The 17567-nt window shown below is 49.9% G+C and overlaps 1 protein-coding gene across 6 annotated transcripts in view; it reads right to left on the bottom strand.

The window, feature by feature from the left end:
- The window catches only part of PKNOX2 (PBX/knotted 1 homeobox 2), a 315083-nt gene that overhangs the window by 202301 nt on the left and 95215 nt on the right, over positions 1–17567 (bottom strand). Inside the window, exon 1 of one of the 6 annotated variants that reach the window (XM_034666042.1) lies at positions 3457–3727. The exons of 4 other annotated variants lie outside the window; for them this stretch is intronic. The gene's annotated coding sequence lies outside the window, so the exon portion shown is untranslated. Of the gene's footprint in view, positions 1–3456; positions 3728–17567 lie in introns of those variants that run through there. One more of the 6 variants, XM_019804615.2, reaches the window with a different exon arrangement.

Below are 17567 nucleotides of genomic sequence, written 5' to 3'. Positions count from 1 at the left end.
CCAGTTTGTCATTTGTCTCTTGACTTTGTTTAAAATACTTTGCCTATGCTTTTAAAAATTTTTAATTTGAATTCCAACAGGTCTAGAGCATTCACAATCCCATTGGCCACAGCCTCCGTCACTCCCCACAGTTTTACAAATGACTTAGTTTACTAATTTTAATTGCCTACATGTTGGTATGATGCATGGCACTACTACCACCATTGTATGACCCAGAGGAAAGCTATTCTGAAAACAGAGCTGATATCCAGAGGATGGCAGAGAAAGAACCTGAGTGCTTGTTGATATCACTGAACCACTGAATTTTTCCAACCCTAGAGCCCTCCTGCTTCTGGGTTTCATAATATGTAAGAAAAAGAATTTCTTACTGTTTAAGCCACTTTGGGTTGGATTTGCTGCTACTGGCAGCCAAAGGCATTCTAACTGAAACACATCTTGAATGCGCTTGTGAAAGTCTGGTCCCTTCCAATCCATCCCCACTGGTGCTGAGGCCAAGTTCTGGAATATAAATCTGACAACACCACTCCCCCATTTCAATACATTCCATAGCTCCCCATCACCTGAAAACTCTAATCCAAGAGCCTTGGCACTCAGTCGTCCCTGCCCACCCCTCTCTCCTTGCTCTTGCTTGTCTCACACTTCCATGTTGTGGTGCACCCTGTCCCCACTCCCTGGAGGGCCCTTTTCCTCCTTCTCCTGTCTAGTTCCCAGGACGGTCTGTTCCACCATCACCTCCTCCAAGTAAATTTCAGACCAAGTCCCCATCCCTACCCCATCACTGCTAAGCACCATCCAGTACTTTCCTCTATTGTTGCATTTACCTCATTGTCTATATATCATTTTTACATGCCTGAGTCCCCACCCTGCTGACTTCTTTAGAGTTCCTTGAAGGCAGGGGCAATATCTTTCTCATTCTGCAGCCCCAATACCTAGCTTGAGACCCAGTGTGAGGTAGGTGTGCAACCAGTGTTTGCAAACCTGAATGGAGCTCCGCACACTCATCTCATGTGTTCCCACAGATGCCCCCTCAGATGTTTCCCAGCCCAAGTCCTCAGAACCAATACCCTTTCTACCCACGTCCATCTTTACAGAGAAGTTAGAAGAAACGTCCCATCCAAATGAGCCTGCTCTAAGAAGGGAAGCGGATGACCTATTAAATCACCAGATCCAACAGTGCCATTTGCCCGAACGTGGGCTCCATGCCAGCGTCCCCGATGCTGTAGCAAATCGCCTATTGCAACAGAAAGCCAGGGTTAGGAGCTGGGTTCCCAGCCACTTAGCCAGCTGTGTGAACTCAGAGAAATGACTTCAGCGCTCTGGGCCTCAGCCTTCTTATCAGAGTAAAAGGGATGAGCAGACTGTTGTGAAGAGTATAATTGTCAGTAAATGACAGTCATGTTATTTCCACCCTCAGAGCTGAATCAGCCCCAGATAAATGAGGCAAAGTCCACGTAGAGCGCACCCCAAACACTTCCCCAGGGCAGGCCTCCTTTCTAGGTCAGACACCAATACGGTGGGCACGCAGCAGAAATAGACTGATGGGAACAACAGGGAAAGGAGGGAGCCGGCAGCCCCTGGGCGCTTCCGGAGCACCAGCCTGTGCTACCCGAGGCAGACCCGTCACTGGCACCTGCGACACCTATTGCCATGCACGTGTGTCGCAGCAGCCCCGCACGGGAGTGTTTTCAGTCCTCTTCTGGAGAGGAGCAAAGTGAGGCTTACAGAGGTTAAACAACTTGCCCAGTGGGGCCACATCATGAACCCAGTGAAGTGGGGGAATGAGGGTCTCAGCTCAGCTCTGTCTGGCTCTCACTCCTCAGTGCTTTTTCCTGCCTCATGTTATATCCAGACCGTATGGAATGAAGCTGACCCACACATCTAGGGCTTGTGTGCCTGCTGATAAAACTGGAGGAGGTCACCAGGGAGGGGAGAGGAAAGAGGGAGGTCCAGGGGTGAGGGAAAGGGGGGAAATGGGAGAGGGAAGACAGAAGCTCCTAGAAAAGGTTTCTCTCATATCCCCAGCATGCCTCTGTGTATGTGTGTATGAGTGTGCATGTGTGTGAGTGTGTGGGGTTCGACAGTGTGAGCTTATGTGCATAGCTGTGTGCGTATATGCATGTGCGTGTGACTTTGCATGTGCACATGCGTGTGACTGTTATGCGTGCTCACGGCTCTGTGTGTGCCTGCGTCTATGTGTGACCGTGTGCGTGACAATCTATGGCTCTGCATGTGTGCAGGTGTGCACGTTCGTGGGTACCTATGCGTGTATGTTGAGGAGGGGAGGAGGACCGCTTGCACACACAGGCCTTTCACCTACTTCCATTCGCTCACGCGCTGGCCGCATCAAGCCTAAACATGCCCCATGTGAACTCTGCATGCGGTCAGCAGTGGGAGACTTCACCTATTAACTGTCGCAGGCAGTTCCAACCAGCCATGTGACATCAACGTTTCTGGTGCTGTTATTAGCCCATGACTGACCTGGCAAGGCTGCCCAAGGGACAACAGAGGGAAGGAGGGAGGGAGGCGGTGCCTTCGCCAATTCAGTCAGGCTTCTCTGGACAAACCTTCCCAAATCCAGACACATCCCGGCTCCTCTAGTCAAAGAGAGAACTCTGGCCAGGCACTTCAGCTTATGTGTCTCTCAGTTTTCAGAGACGTTCAGAGCTCAGGGGAGACACACACACACACCTTCCCGGACCAGCAATCAATGGCAGCCGCCTGGGCCTCTGGCGGTGGAAGGGGCCTGAAGGAGAGGAAGCAGGCTTGGCTCCCAGCCAACCTTCTCAGGCCCCCTCAGCACCCATCCGGATTCACCCTCCACCAGGGCTGCTCTGAGTTTCTCTCCTTCCTCCCTCTCGTTCCATCTGGTGCTGTCTATGGTTAAGAGGAACAGGGCCTACCGTGGGGTCACAGCGGCCTGTCAGGAAGAGGTAGAATGGAAACCGCAGCTCAGCTCCCAGGCCCTGCCTAATCCCCCTGGCTACCTGCCACTCCAAAGTCCTCTGAGCTCTGCCGGATGACAGCCACCATAAAGGATTTTCTCCCAAAGCAGGACAAAAGAAGACTCTCAGGGAGTCAAACAAAATCTTATGGGGCCTGGAACCAATACAAACTCTTACCCTTTCCCTGGACTCAGGGAGAAAAAACCCATATCCCTATACTTACTTAACATAAAAACATCTCAGCAGCTGGGGGAGCCCTCATTCTCTGCATTCCCTAAAACTTGTGAGCCCCCAGCGTCCCCGAACATAGCTAACCGATTCAAGTTAGCAGCAAAGACTAACTGGAAAGCCCCTTCTTTAACCATTCACTGGCTTTTTTGTAAAACAACATGCAGAAACCATTTGGGGCGTGGAATGTGACTGCCTAGGCCTGGGGGAAAGAAGACACACACACACACACACACACACACATACACACACGCATACACACTGTATGTTATAATAATTATCCGACCTTCCTGTGGTCCTGGGGTGCCTTCGAAGATCCTTTCACCTTCATCCTCTGGTTTTCATGAATTACGAGGCACTGGAAAACAAGTTTACATCCTGCTTTTCCAGCTGAAAGACCTTGGGCAAGTTATGTCCATTTTACAGGTGAGACAAGGGAGGCCCAGAGGGACCCAGGGTCTGCCTGAGGCACCGAACCGCACATCACACATAGTGATGTGTCCACAAGGGCCTAACTCATGGTCCACAGCTCTCTGCGCTGCCCCCTTGCTTTTCTTTTCTTTTTTTTTTTTTAAGATTTTATTTATTTATTCGACAGAGATAGAGACAGCCAGCGAGAGAGGGAACACAAGCAGGGGGAGTGGGAGAGGAAGAAGCAGGCTTATTGCAGAAGAGCCTGATGTGGGGCTCGATCCCACAACACCAGGATCACGCCCTGAGCCGAAGGCAGACAGACGCCTAACCGCTGTGCCACCCAGGCGCCCCCCCCCCCAGCTTTTCTTGTACTCATTCTAGCCTTGATTAGAAAACCAATTACTCCTGCACTCACTCCCAAGCCCCGTCCTCCTGGTGGGAGAAAAACAGTCTCCTAGTAGCAAGCTGATATTTGGACAATCCGAGGGCCTCCCAACTGCTCCGGAAGACACAGCCTTCCCCTTCCAGGACTTAGCAACGCTGCCAAAACAAGAGGAGAAAGCTTCCAACAAAAGTTTGTTTTCATGGAGATTTTATTTCCTTCGCTGAAGCTCTCCCACCACAGATTTCTCTTTGTTGGAACTTGCATTCAGAAGTCACCAGATACACAGCCCCTGACCCTTTGAGCCCTCCGGGGATCTCACGCCTTTATCTCCCCTCCCAGGCCGGCAGGCTGCCTGCTCCCCCACTCCCCCGCTCAAAAGGCCCTTTGAGCCACTCTGGAGAGAGATGGGGGCTCTTGGAGTGGACAGAGGCTTCACCGGGATGAGCCCTCCACATCAAAGGGCGAGGGATGGGGGGCCCTGCGTGCACATGTCTCTGAGTACTGGCAAGGGGATGACGATGTCTAACCACATCCCTGAGTCCCTCAGGCGGAGGCTGCGTTCCACGATGGTGAGGCTGAACTGAGGCTCAGACAACAGGATGCGGATGTCCCAGGCCGTCCCCAGGGCTTGGCTCAGCTCGCACAGATGCAGGGCCAGCCCAGGCACAGCTCGGAAGGGAATAACGTTTGTCTTAGATGGACAAGCCTTTCCTTTTTGCCCTTCTCAGGATCAGCTGCCCTCCCAGGCCCACAATTTAGAGATTTTACTTTGGCTGTCTCTCTTAGCCAGGAAGAAAGGAGCTCACGACATTAATCTATGCTTCGTGGACAACTCTCCCGGTGTGTGGATTGGAGAGGGAGAGAGGGAGCGAGAGGGAGAGCAAAAGAGAATCCAAAGAGTAAGTGCTTAGCTCTGAGGGATAGATTGTTAATGGTAGAATTACAGGTTCAAGAGGCAGGGGGGATTTGGAGGTGGCTGTGAGGCAAGGCCCCAGATAGAGTCCAGCTGGCCTCAAAGCCTCCCTTCAGGAGGTGGGTCCTGACATGTGCTGTTACGCGCATGGACATTAGGGTCAGACAGAACTCGGGTTTGATTCTCAGCCCTACAATTTGCTAACTTTGTGATCTTGGGCAACGTAATCTCTTTGGGTCTCGTTTCCATCCTCTGTTCAAATGGGGATGATACCATGTCAGGGACAGTATGAGGAACAGACAACAGACCCAAAGAGCCAGGCCAGGTGCGTGGTACCCAGGAGGAGCTTGGCTCCCCCTCTGGGCCTGAGGTCGAGCTGGCACCATTGGCATTTCTCTTTGGGTTTCCACACAAATGGTTTGGGTCTTCCTCTGTATACACCATCTCACCCTTGCCCTAGATTGTATGTAGCTAGATGACAGGATTTTTAACGTTTACGTTTTTAAGGGTCTATGTGAACTTTTGTCATGAGGAGACAATAAAGACAATAAAGACAATTGACTAAGCATTTTTCAAAACTACCATCTCATTTCTTTCTCACATTTATTTATTTATTTCTTTCTCACATTTATTACCATTTAATAAATGAAGGAATTGCGAGTCAGGGATATGAAGTGACTTTTCCAAAGACACCCAACAGGTGAGCAAGAAAGGTAAGATGAGGCCAAGCCTCGTCATGTCTAGCACAGGCATGTCCAAAGAAATGCCACCCTGAAGAGGGCAGAGAGGGGTGGCAGGTATGAAGAAACTCGGGCTCATACACAAAGGGAGGCCACAAAGCATGATAACTTTTTGAAGATGGGGGATTCTAAATAAACCATTAGAGCCTGGATTTGAAAGCCCAAAGCTTGAAGGCAGCTCAGAGGGACACCTGCGGGGCAGGGTGTCAGAGTAAAGAGGACAATCTCACAGGATTCCTGTGGCAGCTCAGGAGTTCAGGGAAAGCTGTCCTACTCTAGTAGGACACGTTTGACATGAAGATCTGCAGAAGGCAGCCCTGGGCCAGACCAGGCTGCGACCAGAAGGAATGCATAGTAGAAACAGCATCTGTAGAAGTCTACTTTCCAAGTCAGCGTGAGTGCTGAGGCCAGACCCTTAATGACCCACCTACCCACAAAGTGCGTGCCCAAGTGCTCCATCACACAGTAATGAACAAGGGAGGGGGAGGAACTAGGGGAGGGCATTGGTCCCGTCCTAACTATAGAACCAACCAAGGGGCCCTTCAGCTTGAGAGCGGGCCCCACAGATCATGTTTCCTCTCCATGCGCACCTTCCATTAGCCCAGGAAAACAGAGAGTTGGGCTGTGACCTTCCTTCTGTCTCCCTTCTCTCTCCACCCTATTCAGTGGGGTGCTCTGATGACACTAAGCTCTGACAGGCCCTTTTCAAGCACCCTCCTCTCCTGACCAACATCAACCTGCCAGGGACAAGTCAGGTGCAAACACACCTGCCCTAGAAGGCTGACTCCTGGACATTCCATCCGGAAGACTACAGGATCTCAAATTCATAATTACCAGCTCCAGAAAGAACGCTATCCCCCTGCCTCCTTCAGCACACACAAGACTGACGACATGTTTCTGGACTGATCTCCTGCTTAACCAGCTGCAAAGGAACTCTTGCAAAGGGAAGATGAGGAATCCCTCCTGAGTCCAGGGAAGCCACTAGCCAAACTGTGAAGCAATTGCAGACAGTCTCCTTTTGCTTTCAGATGTACTTAATCAACATGAAAAGGATTGCAAGGGCTGGAGCTCCTACAGGTAGAACTAACGGAGAAGAATAACATTCATAAATCATTTAGCATGCAGTCCAAACAGAGGTGTTATCTTTTTTTTTTTTCTTAAAGGAAAAGGCAATGCCAAGGAAATAGAGCTGTGCAGGAAACCAAATACACTGGGACTTGTCCCCCAATGTAGTTGTCCCCAAGTGGAGCTAGGCAGCCCTTTCACATCATTTTCAACCACAGTCTGACCCTCAGTAACTGATTTTCCAACGTGGGTCCCTCCCCCGTCCCGAGAGCTCAGGCCAGCAAGGGGGTCAGCACTGTGGACAGACAGCTGATAAAAACAGCTGCACCCCCACCTACCACTGCAGCCCCAGCCCAGAGACGGACTGTCTCTCCTCCGCAGCTGACTCCACCCTGCGGCAGCTGGGCCTGAGCTGGGAGCTCCAGGAGGAGGGGAAGTCAGGCTCACGAGACCCAGGCCACATTTTTTTCAGGCCTCAGCTCAAATGTCACCTCCTCAGAGGGCCCTCCCTAGTCTAGCCACCCTGCCGGGTGATGCCCATATCCTGGCTACTTTCTACCGTCTTCACCTACTTTATTTTCCTTTCAGAGCAGTTATTACTACTTTGCATTATAGGAGATAGATGTTTATTATGTCTGTCCTCTACCAGGATGTAAACTCCGCGAAGGCAGAAAATGTATGTTTTGTTGACTGTCGAATCTCTGGCACCTAGAAAAGTACCTGACACATACTAGGTACTCAGTGAATATTTGTTGAATGCATAGATGGATGGGTGGATGGACAGATAAGTAAGTAAGTAAGTGAAGTAAGTTCCTTCCCCACTCATCCAGGAAACATTCCAGAAGGAGAAACCCTTGTCTACTCCAAAGGAGGAAGATGGCAGTCAAGAGCTAGGGCTCTGTTGCTGATTTCTGATTCTGTCATTTTGACTCAGAGTCAACTATTCCTGCTCATCGGCCTTGCCTTCCCCACCTGTAGAATGGGTATCACTCCACTGACAGAAAGATAGTGAGGGAGGAATCAGAGAGAACTAACATTTATTGATTTCTCTTACAATTGCCTTGTACCATGTGAGGCAACTGACTGATGAACATTGCTTCATTTAATCCTCACATTTAATCCTGTGAGATTGATACTATTACCTCCATTTTAGAGATAAGAAAATGGAGTCTCAGAGATATAAAGTAATTCACTTAAACTTGCACACCCAGGAAGTAATACAAAGGAGATTTCAACCCGGGCCAGCAGATCCCAAAGCCACCTCCACGTAACGTGGTGGGATCACAGTGCATTGTTCGTCCTTTTACATGTGGATTAGGGGCATCGTCCTGGAGGAAAATCCATGAACTCTGTGCTTTTCCAGAAGCAGAAGAGGGGGCAGAAGTTAGGGTGACATCTCGTCCCATGTGCCCTGACACTTCCCAGACTTCCACATGGAAGATGCCCTATGCTGGGAGATCCCTCAGTCTCAGGTGGCCCGAAACAGTTGGTCACCTTCAGTGAGAGGCAGCCACAGCTACAGACCCTGAACACATGGCCAGCGAGCACGGGATTTCCTCAGAAAAAGCACCTTATCCTCATGTTCCACTAGCGGCAATGCGAGCTCCCCGCTGTGTCTACGCCACATGGCTGTACGCTCCCCCACGTGGCACCTGCGCCTGATTCGCCACACACAGGCTGGAGCCCACATTGGCACAAAGGGAGAGGCAGGGACCTGTGAGGTGTCATGGCCCTCCTTTGCCCTGAATGCACTTTGGCCTCGGAAGAAGAACAGCGTGGGCTCCTTCCCTAAAGGACTGCAACCACCAGGACGAGATGACCTCCTGCAAGCAAAGAGGGCAGATTCCTGGGATTCCAGTCAGTGAGGCTGGACGGAAAGAGCAGAATGCAGGACTGCCAATAAGTGGCCAAGAAGTAACATAGTGCCCATGGGAGGAACCCTCCCAGATTCCCAGATCAAAGGCACAGATTGGGATAGAAAGGCCTCCTCTGTGGGCTCTCTTTCTGTACAAGAAGCCATCTCTCTATTCTCCAGCCAGGCTGTGCCAGAGCTTCTCTCACTTGTCTTCATTCTCCTGCCTCCAGAGGGAAGATCCATCTAGGGTCCATCCTCCCAGCCCCCACCTCCATGACCTTGCTTCACGTCCAGTGAGGGCCAACCTTCATCCTGAACCACCTCGACTCTGGGGACGGGCCAATTGATTCTTCTTCTGGGGCCAGGGCTAGAATAAGAGCAATCATAGCCTAAAACATCAGTGGAGACCAAGTGGAGATGAGAGTGGGGGTAAAGGGTAAGGTAATGGGGGTTGCGTAGGACGCGCTCCCTCCCACCTTCAAGCTTTCTACTTTCAGGGCCTTCGTAAAGGGTCTCTTTGTTCATTGGTTCATTCATAACCGAGGTGGCTCTGCCTTGCATCTCGCAGCCCAGAGCTGTGGATTCTCCGCTTGTTCTCCTCTCCCATCCTCCAGCCCCACTCCGCTTACTCCTGTGCTGTGGGCATGTTGCTTCATAAATGTCTTCAAACTTTCCATCTGGGTGTTTTCAGTGTCCCGGCTCTGTGCCTAATGTCCTTCCTCTCTTCCTCAACATGCTGTATCTGTAACCTCCCTTTCCTTTTCTCCTGCCTTAAAAGCAGAGCCCCCTCTTCCTTCCCTAGGTTGTTCCCACCTGGGCTCTGACCCTCCATCCCATGGTGCCCATCCACTGGGAGTGCGTATTCGTGTATCTTCAGTCTCTCCCTCTGCTTAGGTTGCCCTCCTTGACCTGTAAGCACACAAACTCTCCCCAGCCCCTTAGGCACAACAGTGCAGTAGAAAGCACTCCCCAGAAGCACTCCGCATGACACTTACTGGCCCTGTATCCTCCAGAGACTCAGTATCATCGTCTGTAACGTGGCTGTAACAGCCCCTGCCTGACTCCCTTAAATATGGTGAAGAGGAGCAAGATAATGGACTTGAAGTATTTCTTAAATTGTAATACAAATGGAAGAATTATTTAACCTTTAAATTATTGTCTTAACCCTCTGGAATGATATCTTTCTCATCTCTCTCTTTCCTTTCACTATCAAAACTTTGAAAGAGCAGTGTGTGCTCACAACTGTCACTTCCTCTTCTCTCCTGATCCCCTGCACCCTGGCTGTTGACCCACAACTCCAGTGACTGCGCTTGAGGCAGCCGAGAGGGCTCCTGGCCCCGTGTGCAATGGCCATTTCTCAGGCACGGCCCTCCTCAACTCAGAGTATGACACTTGTCCCTTCTCCCTCCCTCAAACCAACTAATCTTCTTCTCTTAACTGTTTTTGTTAATGATATCACTTCTCTTCCAAATCTGTAGAATCTCCAAGCTGTAGAAATCTTGGAATTCTTGGTGATTTTTCCCTCACCACCACCCCAACCCTGCCTCCCCCAACTTTGACTTCAACCCCTCAACTAAGCCAGACCCAGCACATCCCCTCATGGGCAGTTGCCACATCCCCTCATGGTCCAACTGCCACATAATCTCCCACGTTCACTTCCTCCTTACCTGTTACCAACACGCATCTTAATTCCTTCACTACTTGTCATTCCCAATTATAGTAGTCTCCCAACTTACTCCTCTCTGCTCTGATCTATGTTACACATTAGTGTCAGCAAGACCCTCCTATAAGGCAAAGTCTTCTCTTTTTATTCCTTATATCAAAACCTGTAGGGGTGCCTGGGTGACTCAGTCAGTTAAGCATCTGACTCTTGAAATCAGCTAGGTCATGGTATCGGGGTCATGAGATAGGGCCCCATGTCGGGTTCTGTGCTCAGCACCAAGTCTGCTTGTCCCTCTTCCTCCCCCCTCTGCTCTTCACCCCCCTCCCCACTCTCTCTCTCTCTCTCACACACACACACACACACACACACACACACACACACTCTCTCTCTCTCTCAAATAAATTAAATAAATAAAATCTTTAAAACAAAACAAAACAAAAAAACCCTGCAATGGCTCCTTGCAGCCTATAGAATAAAGTGCAAATCCCTAAGCCTGACACAGAAAGCCTCCACACCAGGGCTCGAACCTCTTTCCAGCCTTAATTTACGATCTACTTTGTTGCTGACCCTACGGGTTTAATAAATTAGAGTATTTCTTGTTCCCTGACTATGTGCCATACTTACCTACCTCAGGGCCTTTGCACACCCTATTTATTTATTGAAATGCCTCTCTCCTACGACTGCCCATTAGAAGCCTACTCCTGCTTCAAGCCCAGCTCAACAGCCATCTGTTCATAAAGTATTTCCTGGCAAACTCAAGAAGAAATATATTTCCTAATTCAATTCACAGTATATCATGATACTTATCATCTTCTGTTAGACCTGTTCATTACTGAATGCCATTTAGCATACTTTTAAATACATAGTAGTTATGCAATAAATATTTGCTGAATAAAAAAAAATGAATGACTAAATTAAGTCTCTCCAGTGGTTTCCAATCCAAGGACCTCATGTAGGATTTGCTTGATGGTTGCTGGCCACCAGCTTATCTCCCGCTCCATCCAACAGTCCTGTGGCAAAGCCAGGTTGATGGTCAGCCACGCCCCATGCACATGTGCTCCCACCACTTCCTCACCTCCCGTGCACTCCTCACCCCTCTCCAATCTTCCACCCTCACCTGCACCCTCGGGTGCCAATGGCTTTCACACCAACAGAGCCAGTGAATACTTTCTAGTCCTTCTCTTGCTGGATTTGCCATTGTTGTTGCACCTGACTCTGTGCCCTCACTGTCCATTACAAAGCCTTCTACACCTCTGGTTTGGTGATGCCACCTTTTCCAGATTCATCTAACTCCCCTTCCTCTCTATAGCCTATCTGTGGTCTTTCTATCACTATCTCTTAAACGTTGTATTCCTTGGGATTCCATCTTTGCCCACTCTTCTCCCTCTGCATCCTCTCCCTGGGTGATCTCATTCACTTTCTGGCTTTGACCACCATCCATGGGCTAATCTCTATCTCCAGCCATGTCCTCTAGTGTATACATTCAGTGTCCTCACAGACATCTCCAGTGAAGGATCCCATACATATTGGAATTCTGTGTGTTGGAAGGAAGGAAGGGAGGAAGGGAAGGAGGAGGGAAGGAAGGAAGGAAGGAAGGAAGGAGAGGGAGGAAGGGGAAATAATAAACCCAACCCCCAGAAGACCTATTCTTCTTTGGTTTTCCTGGCATAGTTGCTAGAACCTCCATCCACCCAGTACATAAGGTGAAAACCTAAAAGTCTCCATGGAAAGCACCCTTTGGAAGAACCCTTTCAGAGTTCTCGACTCTGGCCCCCTCCCCTCCAGCCACAGCACGGCTGCTTCTGTCCAGCATTGATCACTGCTTGCCTAGAGGACTGCAGTAGGTTTCCCACCAGTCTTATCCACATTAATCCAGCCTTCTCAGTCCTGCCAACATGATCTTTCTAAAACGCAAATCTCTCCAAGGCACTCGCCAGCCTAAAATCCGTTAATACCAACAATAGCTACAATTTATTGAGCATTCTCTTTCTTCCAAGACTGCTTTTATGTTGATTAACTCACTCAGTCCTCCCAACAAGGGAAGTACTATTTTTACACCCTTTTTACAGATTAAGAAATTGAGGCACTGCGAGATGAAGTCATTCACCCAGATTCACACAGGCAGCGAGCGGCAGGGCGCCTGGCTCCAGAGCCTGCTTCTTGGCTCCTGTTTCCTTGGCCTCTTCGAGGGCTCCCCATTGGCTCTATGAAAACTCTAAGCTCCTCAGATGACCTAGAAGGCTCTCCATGACCTGGCCATTCCTGGTCCTCTACTCACCTCCTGCTACTCCATGGACCCTGCCTTCTGCTCCAGAAATCCTGAACCGCGTACTTTGCAAACACACAGCACGCTGGTTCATGCACGCATGTCTTTGTGCAAGATGATCTCTTGCTTAACACTCTCCTCCCCAACATTGGGCCACATTTTGGACTATTTTCTACTCAAGCCAGATTAGATGTCACAAAAGGTGGTTTCTTCCAACTGCTGGGACAGCCATCAACCTGAGCTGTGTCCCAATACGGTGCCCCCACTGCCCCCTGCGCTTGAGTTTCCTTCTCAGTTCCCCTCTACACTGTAGACTCCTCAAGGGTGGGAACTTGGTCTTATTTGTCTCTGCACCTGCAGAGTCCAGCACAGTGCCTGGAACACAGCAGTTGCCCCATAAATGTTTGCTAAGCGGAACTGAACTTGCCCAGAGTACTCCAGCCCACCCCAACCAAGGCCCTATGTCATTCTAGAGCTCCTCAGTGCACAGCCATCTCTTTCTTCCCAGAATTCCCTCAGCCCATAGAATCTGTGCCACTCACTTAGTAATTAATTAATCCTGTCCCTTCTTGTGACCTCTCCTGCATGGTGATCTTCATTATTATTTAAATCTTGTATTGTTACTTTTCTTTCCGTGAACCACTTCCCCAATTAGAGATTAAATTCCTTGAGGCTGGAAGTTAGAGGCTAGCTTTCACTTGTATTCTGATATTCCTAAATGGCTTGTACATCTTAAGTGCCCGATAAATGTATGTTCATGTAATGTAGTGCAATCTAGGGGCACTGAGATGAGGCTGCAGCACCCATGTTTGGGGTGGAGCATGCAATGGGAGAAAAGGGAAGAGATCCTAACGTTAAAGTAGGGGCTGTTTGGGGAGGCAAAATATTTGGGACTCAAGGGAGCATCACCTAGTCTCTGCTCAGAGCACCCCCCCACCCCCCACCACAAGCCAGAGACTCACCTGCTGGCTTTGAAATGAATTTGTACTTGGATGTAATAAAATATAGAATTAAAATTCTGGATTCAGAAACAAAGGAGTCACAAAGTATGCATATATCACTCCCTGCCCTCCCGCAGGAAGCCTCCAGACTAGCTTGCTGGACACCAAAGCCCGTTTTGCATTAATTTGTCCCTCAGTGGATCCTAGGAACCACTGGAGCACCCGCAGGCACGCAGTGGAAGAGACACAGCCCACCTAGAGTCTGGGGTTCACGCATGCCTTTCACAAGGGCTCTCCCAGTCCTCTCGGGAAGCAACCCCGTGCCCAACATGCTTTCATTAACATTGGAAAGTATCCAGCTCTACCAGCCTTATTATGTGCCAGGCAGAATGGATACAAAAATAAGTGGCAAGAATCCAGACCTCCAAAGTATCCATGATTAGAACATGCATTGAGGGGGGCGCCTGGGGGGCTCGGTTGAGCGCCTGACTCTTGGTTTCAGCTCAGGTCATGATTTCAGGGTTGTGGGATCAAGCCCCACGTTGGTCTCTGCACTCAGCATGAAGTCTGCTTGTCCCTCTCCCTCTGCTCCTCTCCCGTTCCCACTCTCTCTCAAAAAAAACAAAAACACGAACAAACAAACAAAAACAACATTCACTGAGGAGCTATCTTTTACTTCACTCCCTCTTCGTAGGAGTAACACATAATGAACATGTTCAAGCATAGACTCTGTATCAGGCACTATTTATTACTGAGTCCAGGGAATATGGTAGCACCCTGGACAAGCTCTGTCCTTCCAAGAATTAACAGCCATTGTGTGCAAGGTACCATGAGCACTCAGAGAGACCAGACACAGTCCCCATCCCAGTTTGTGGCCTAGTTTTGGAGACAGGTTCTTTATGTATAAGGCGTGGAGTGTTTGTGTGATTGCCATTATTCTATACAATAGCCAATCACACCAGAGAGCCTAGACTGAGCACAGGTGGACCTCTAAGCTCAGAACAGAAGAGGCTCTAGAAACGAGGTAGCTTCAGCCACGCCTGGAGGAGTCGGGGAGACCATCACAAATGGAGAAAAGTTGTTGGGAAAGTGCAAAAAAGAGCAGTGAGACCCAAGGAGGTTCACCGGAAGGCAAGCCTCACACTGTTGCATAGGGCTCCCTCTGGCCGGAAGTGGGGTTAATTCACAATATAAATGGGGCGATGAGTGCCTTAAAGCATATAAACTTGGAGTAGAGGTCTAGAAACAGGGTTGTCAACCGTCTGGGGAACTTTCACTGATTACACTGGGAAATTCCCAGGCAAACTGGGATGGGTTGGTCACCCTATGACTGGACCACAGGCCATCAACTTTTTACTTAGCAAGCATGGCCCTGATAAATCCATTAGCCCCTTGCTGCTCACAGTGTGGCCCACAAACCAGCAGCATCAATATCACCTGGGGAGCCTGTTAAAAATGCAGACTCTCAGTCCCCCTCAAACCTACTGATTTAGAATCTGCATTTTAACAAGATGTCCAGGAGACTCGTTTATACATTAATGTTTGAAAAACTATGGCTTTAGTGGCCCTTTCTTTGGAGATCCAACTGCCAGCCACTCTGACTGCATCCTGGGGACCAAAACCAGCCCCAGCCCTCATGGCTGCTTAGTCCACCCACCAACATGCTATGAACTAAACTTCCTCTTCTGGGAAAGGAGTGGCTTTTGCTTCTTCCCCTGCCCACCTGATCACCAGAATTCTCTCCCGCTCCAGCGTCTCTACGATTCAAACAACTGTGAAAATGAGATTTACTCTCCAGGGTCTGACCTTTCTCTGTGTCAACCTCCAATTCATGGATCTCCAGTAAAAGGCAGTTTTAGGAGCCCCAAGCAGAGGGCAGCATGGATTTTTTTCTTCTTTCCCGAACCTATGACCCACACTGTGGGCAGAGGAACCCCAGTGGGTAGTCCTTCTCCCTGCTTGGATGATGAAGATGCTGCATGGGTTTGGGGAACTGAAGCTTTGGGAAAAGGGGCTGTCACAAGATTACGCTGGAGATGACACAGAAATTCTGGAGTCCTGAGTTTCACTCATTGCTTCAGGAAATAGGCACACACATGGACACACACCCCAGTCAGCCTCACGATAAGCTAAATCGAACAGTTTGCTGACCCAAGTCATGCAAGTCTCTAGGCATTTTGCTAGTTAGCTAATGAAAGACCACCCCACCCAGAGCTCGGCCAGGCTTGTGTGTGCTCCAAAAAAACCTTCAAAGGAGGGCATTTGGGTTTGTAGCTTGAAATTTAGGCTTCTCTCAGTGGTTATGAGGGGAAGGATATCCTCAGCTGGGGGAGAGAGAAAACCAAGGCCTTGCCGTCCTATCCCCATGGAACATTTTACAGGCTCTGGCCTTCCGGCCTCTCCTGTCTCTTGGTTTCACTGAAGGGCCAAGGAAGCAGGGGCCTCACACTACCTGTGTTGGCAGCATCCTGGCTGGATACTGGTCTGATGGCCTGACAGACAAGATAAATATTTAGAAGCCAGACTCCAGGTCCGAGCTCTGGACCCTCTACCTTTGAGCTAGAGCTGGGAATTTTCTGGGCAGTGTGTCCAGAAGGCCTAGAGTCATGGTTACCAGTTCCCAGAGCCTTGCAGATAAGACTTGAATGAAGAGCTCATAAGGAAAAACTTACCACAGTGAAATTCCATTACCAGGGCCATATATTTAGGGATTAGAAATATTTTACCTCATAATGAAAGGTTTTGACAACTTTAAAAACACCTGGCAGCTGCNGGGGGGGGGGGGGGGAAGGTGAGAGAGCAGTGAGTGCATTTGCCCATCTCTAAAAAGAAAAAAAAAAGGAATTTGTTTCAATAATATCATCAAAGGAAGCGTTAATGAGACAACCCAGTCTCTGGGGATGGAAGTGGGTTGAGGGTATCTAACCAAGAGGACCCACTCCCCACCAACAACAGCCCTTCTCCAGAGCCCCAGGAGCCCTATTTTGTTTTCCTTTCCCTGTGCACTTCAGAAGGCTCACACTGAAGAGTAAGGAAGGAGGGCCCTGGAGGGTGCCCCCCCCAACCCCGGGAGTGGCTGAGTGCTCTGTCTGCCTGGGCAATTTGGTGAGTGTAGCCCCAGACCTTCCTTTGGAGTGGTGGGGTGAGGGGCAAGAAGCAGGGAGCTTCAAGCCCACTCAGCCCCTGAGCAAGGACTTCTCCCCACGGTGCACCTGCACAGTGCCCAGGCCTCTTTGGGGACAGACGCTCTTCTGTATGGCAGTGCATGTCCTTCATCCATGGGGGACGTGAAGCTGGAGCGGAGAAGTGAGGAGCAGAGAAACGGGGTCCAGAGCCCAGCGGCTAACCTCCCCCACTCCCCATTGGCATTTAACATTTCCCCAGGACCCAGAGAGATCAGGCCTAATGTCCCTTGAGGGAGTGGGGGCGGGAAGTGTCACAGCTGCAGCCTGGCAGGCCCCTGGCCCCCAGCATGTCTGGGGTGAGATGGGGGGCTCTCTCGGGGATGCCATTCAGGCCCTGTCTTTTGGGGGAAAAAAGCCAAAGAAAAACATGTATTTATAACATGAACTTCCCTCCTCTCCTTCCCCTCAGCTAACTGATTAATTAAATGAATACAAAGGCCGTCTTGTTGGGAGCCCCAGCCGCAGGGACCCTCTGTGTTTTCTTTAAGCCGGCCTAGCAAACAGGAAACAAAAGGCTTAATTCTGTCTGGTTTCATGAAGGGGGCTGTATGTCACAGCCAGAGGCTGGGGCTCCGCCAGACCCCACGGAGCAGCCACAGGCAGCTCACGACCCCCAGCCTCCCAGCCGAGCCCACCACCCGCCAAACACACTCTTCCCCAATCTGGAGCTAAAACCAAGCTAGCCTACCTCTTGGGGGAAATGCCTACACGGCAGGAGAGAAACTAAAAGGGAGCCAGCCATGCCCAAGAGAAAGCTGTGGAAGAAAACCTTCAAGGGAGGAATTTCATCTATTGGGCCATTAACAACGGGAGAGAGGGAAGGCAGCTAAGTCTGGGGCTTTCCTGATGCAGAAGATGAAAAATAACCATTTTTCCAGCTGTCATCCTTCCTCTTCCAGTGAATCTCCCAGATATTCTTTAGCTTGGCAGCCACACAGGTACCACACTCCCTCACCACACGTGGAGACCA

Source organism: Ailuropoda melanoleuca, chromosome 8, assembly GCF_002007445.2.
Source record: "Ailuropoda melanoleuca isolate Jingjing chromosome 8, ASM200744v2, whole genome shotgun sequence".
Classification (NCBI taxonomy): Eukaryota; Metazoa; Chordata; class Mammalia; order Carnivora; family Ursidae; genus Ailuropoda; species Ailuropoda melanoleuca.
The sequence above is the reverse complement of the archived record's forward strand: the minus strand, read 5'-3'. Positions and strand labels throughout refer to the sequence as shown.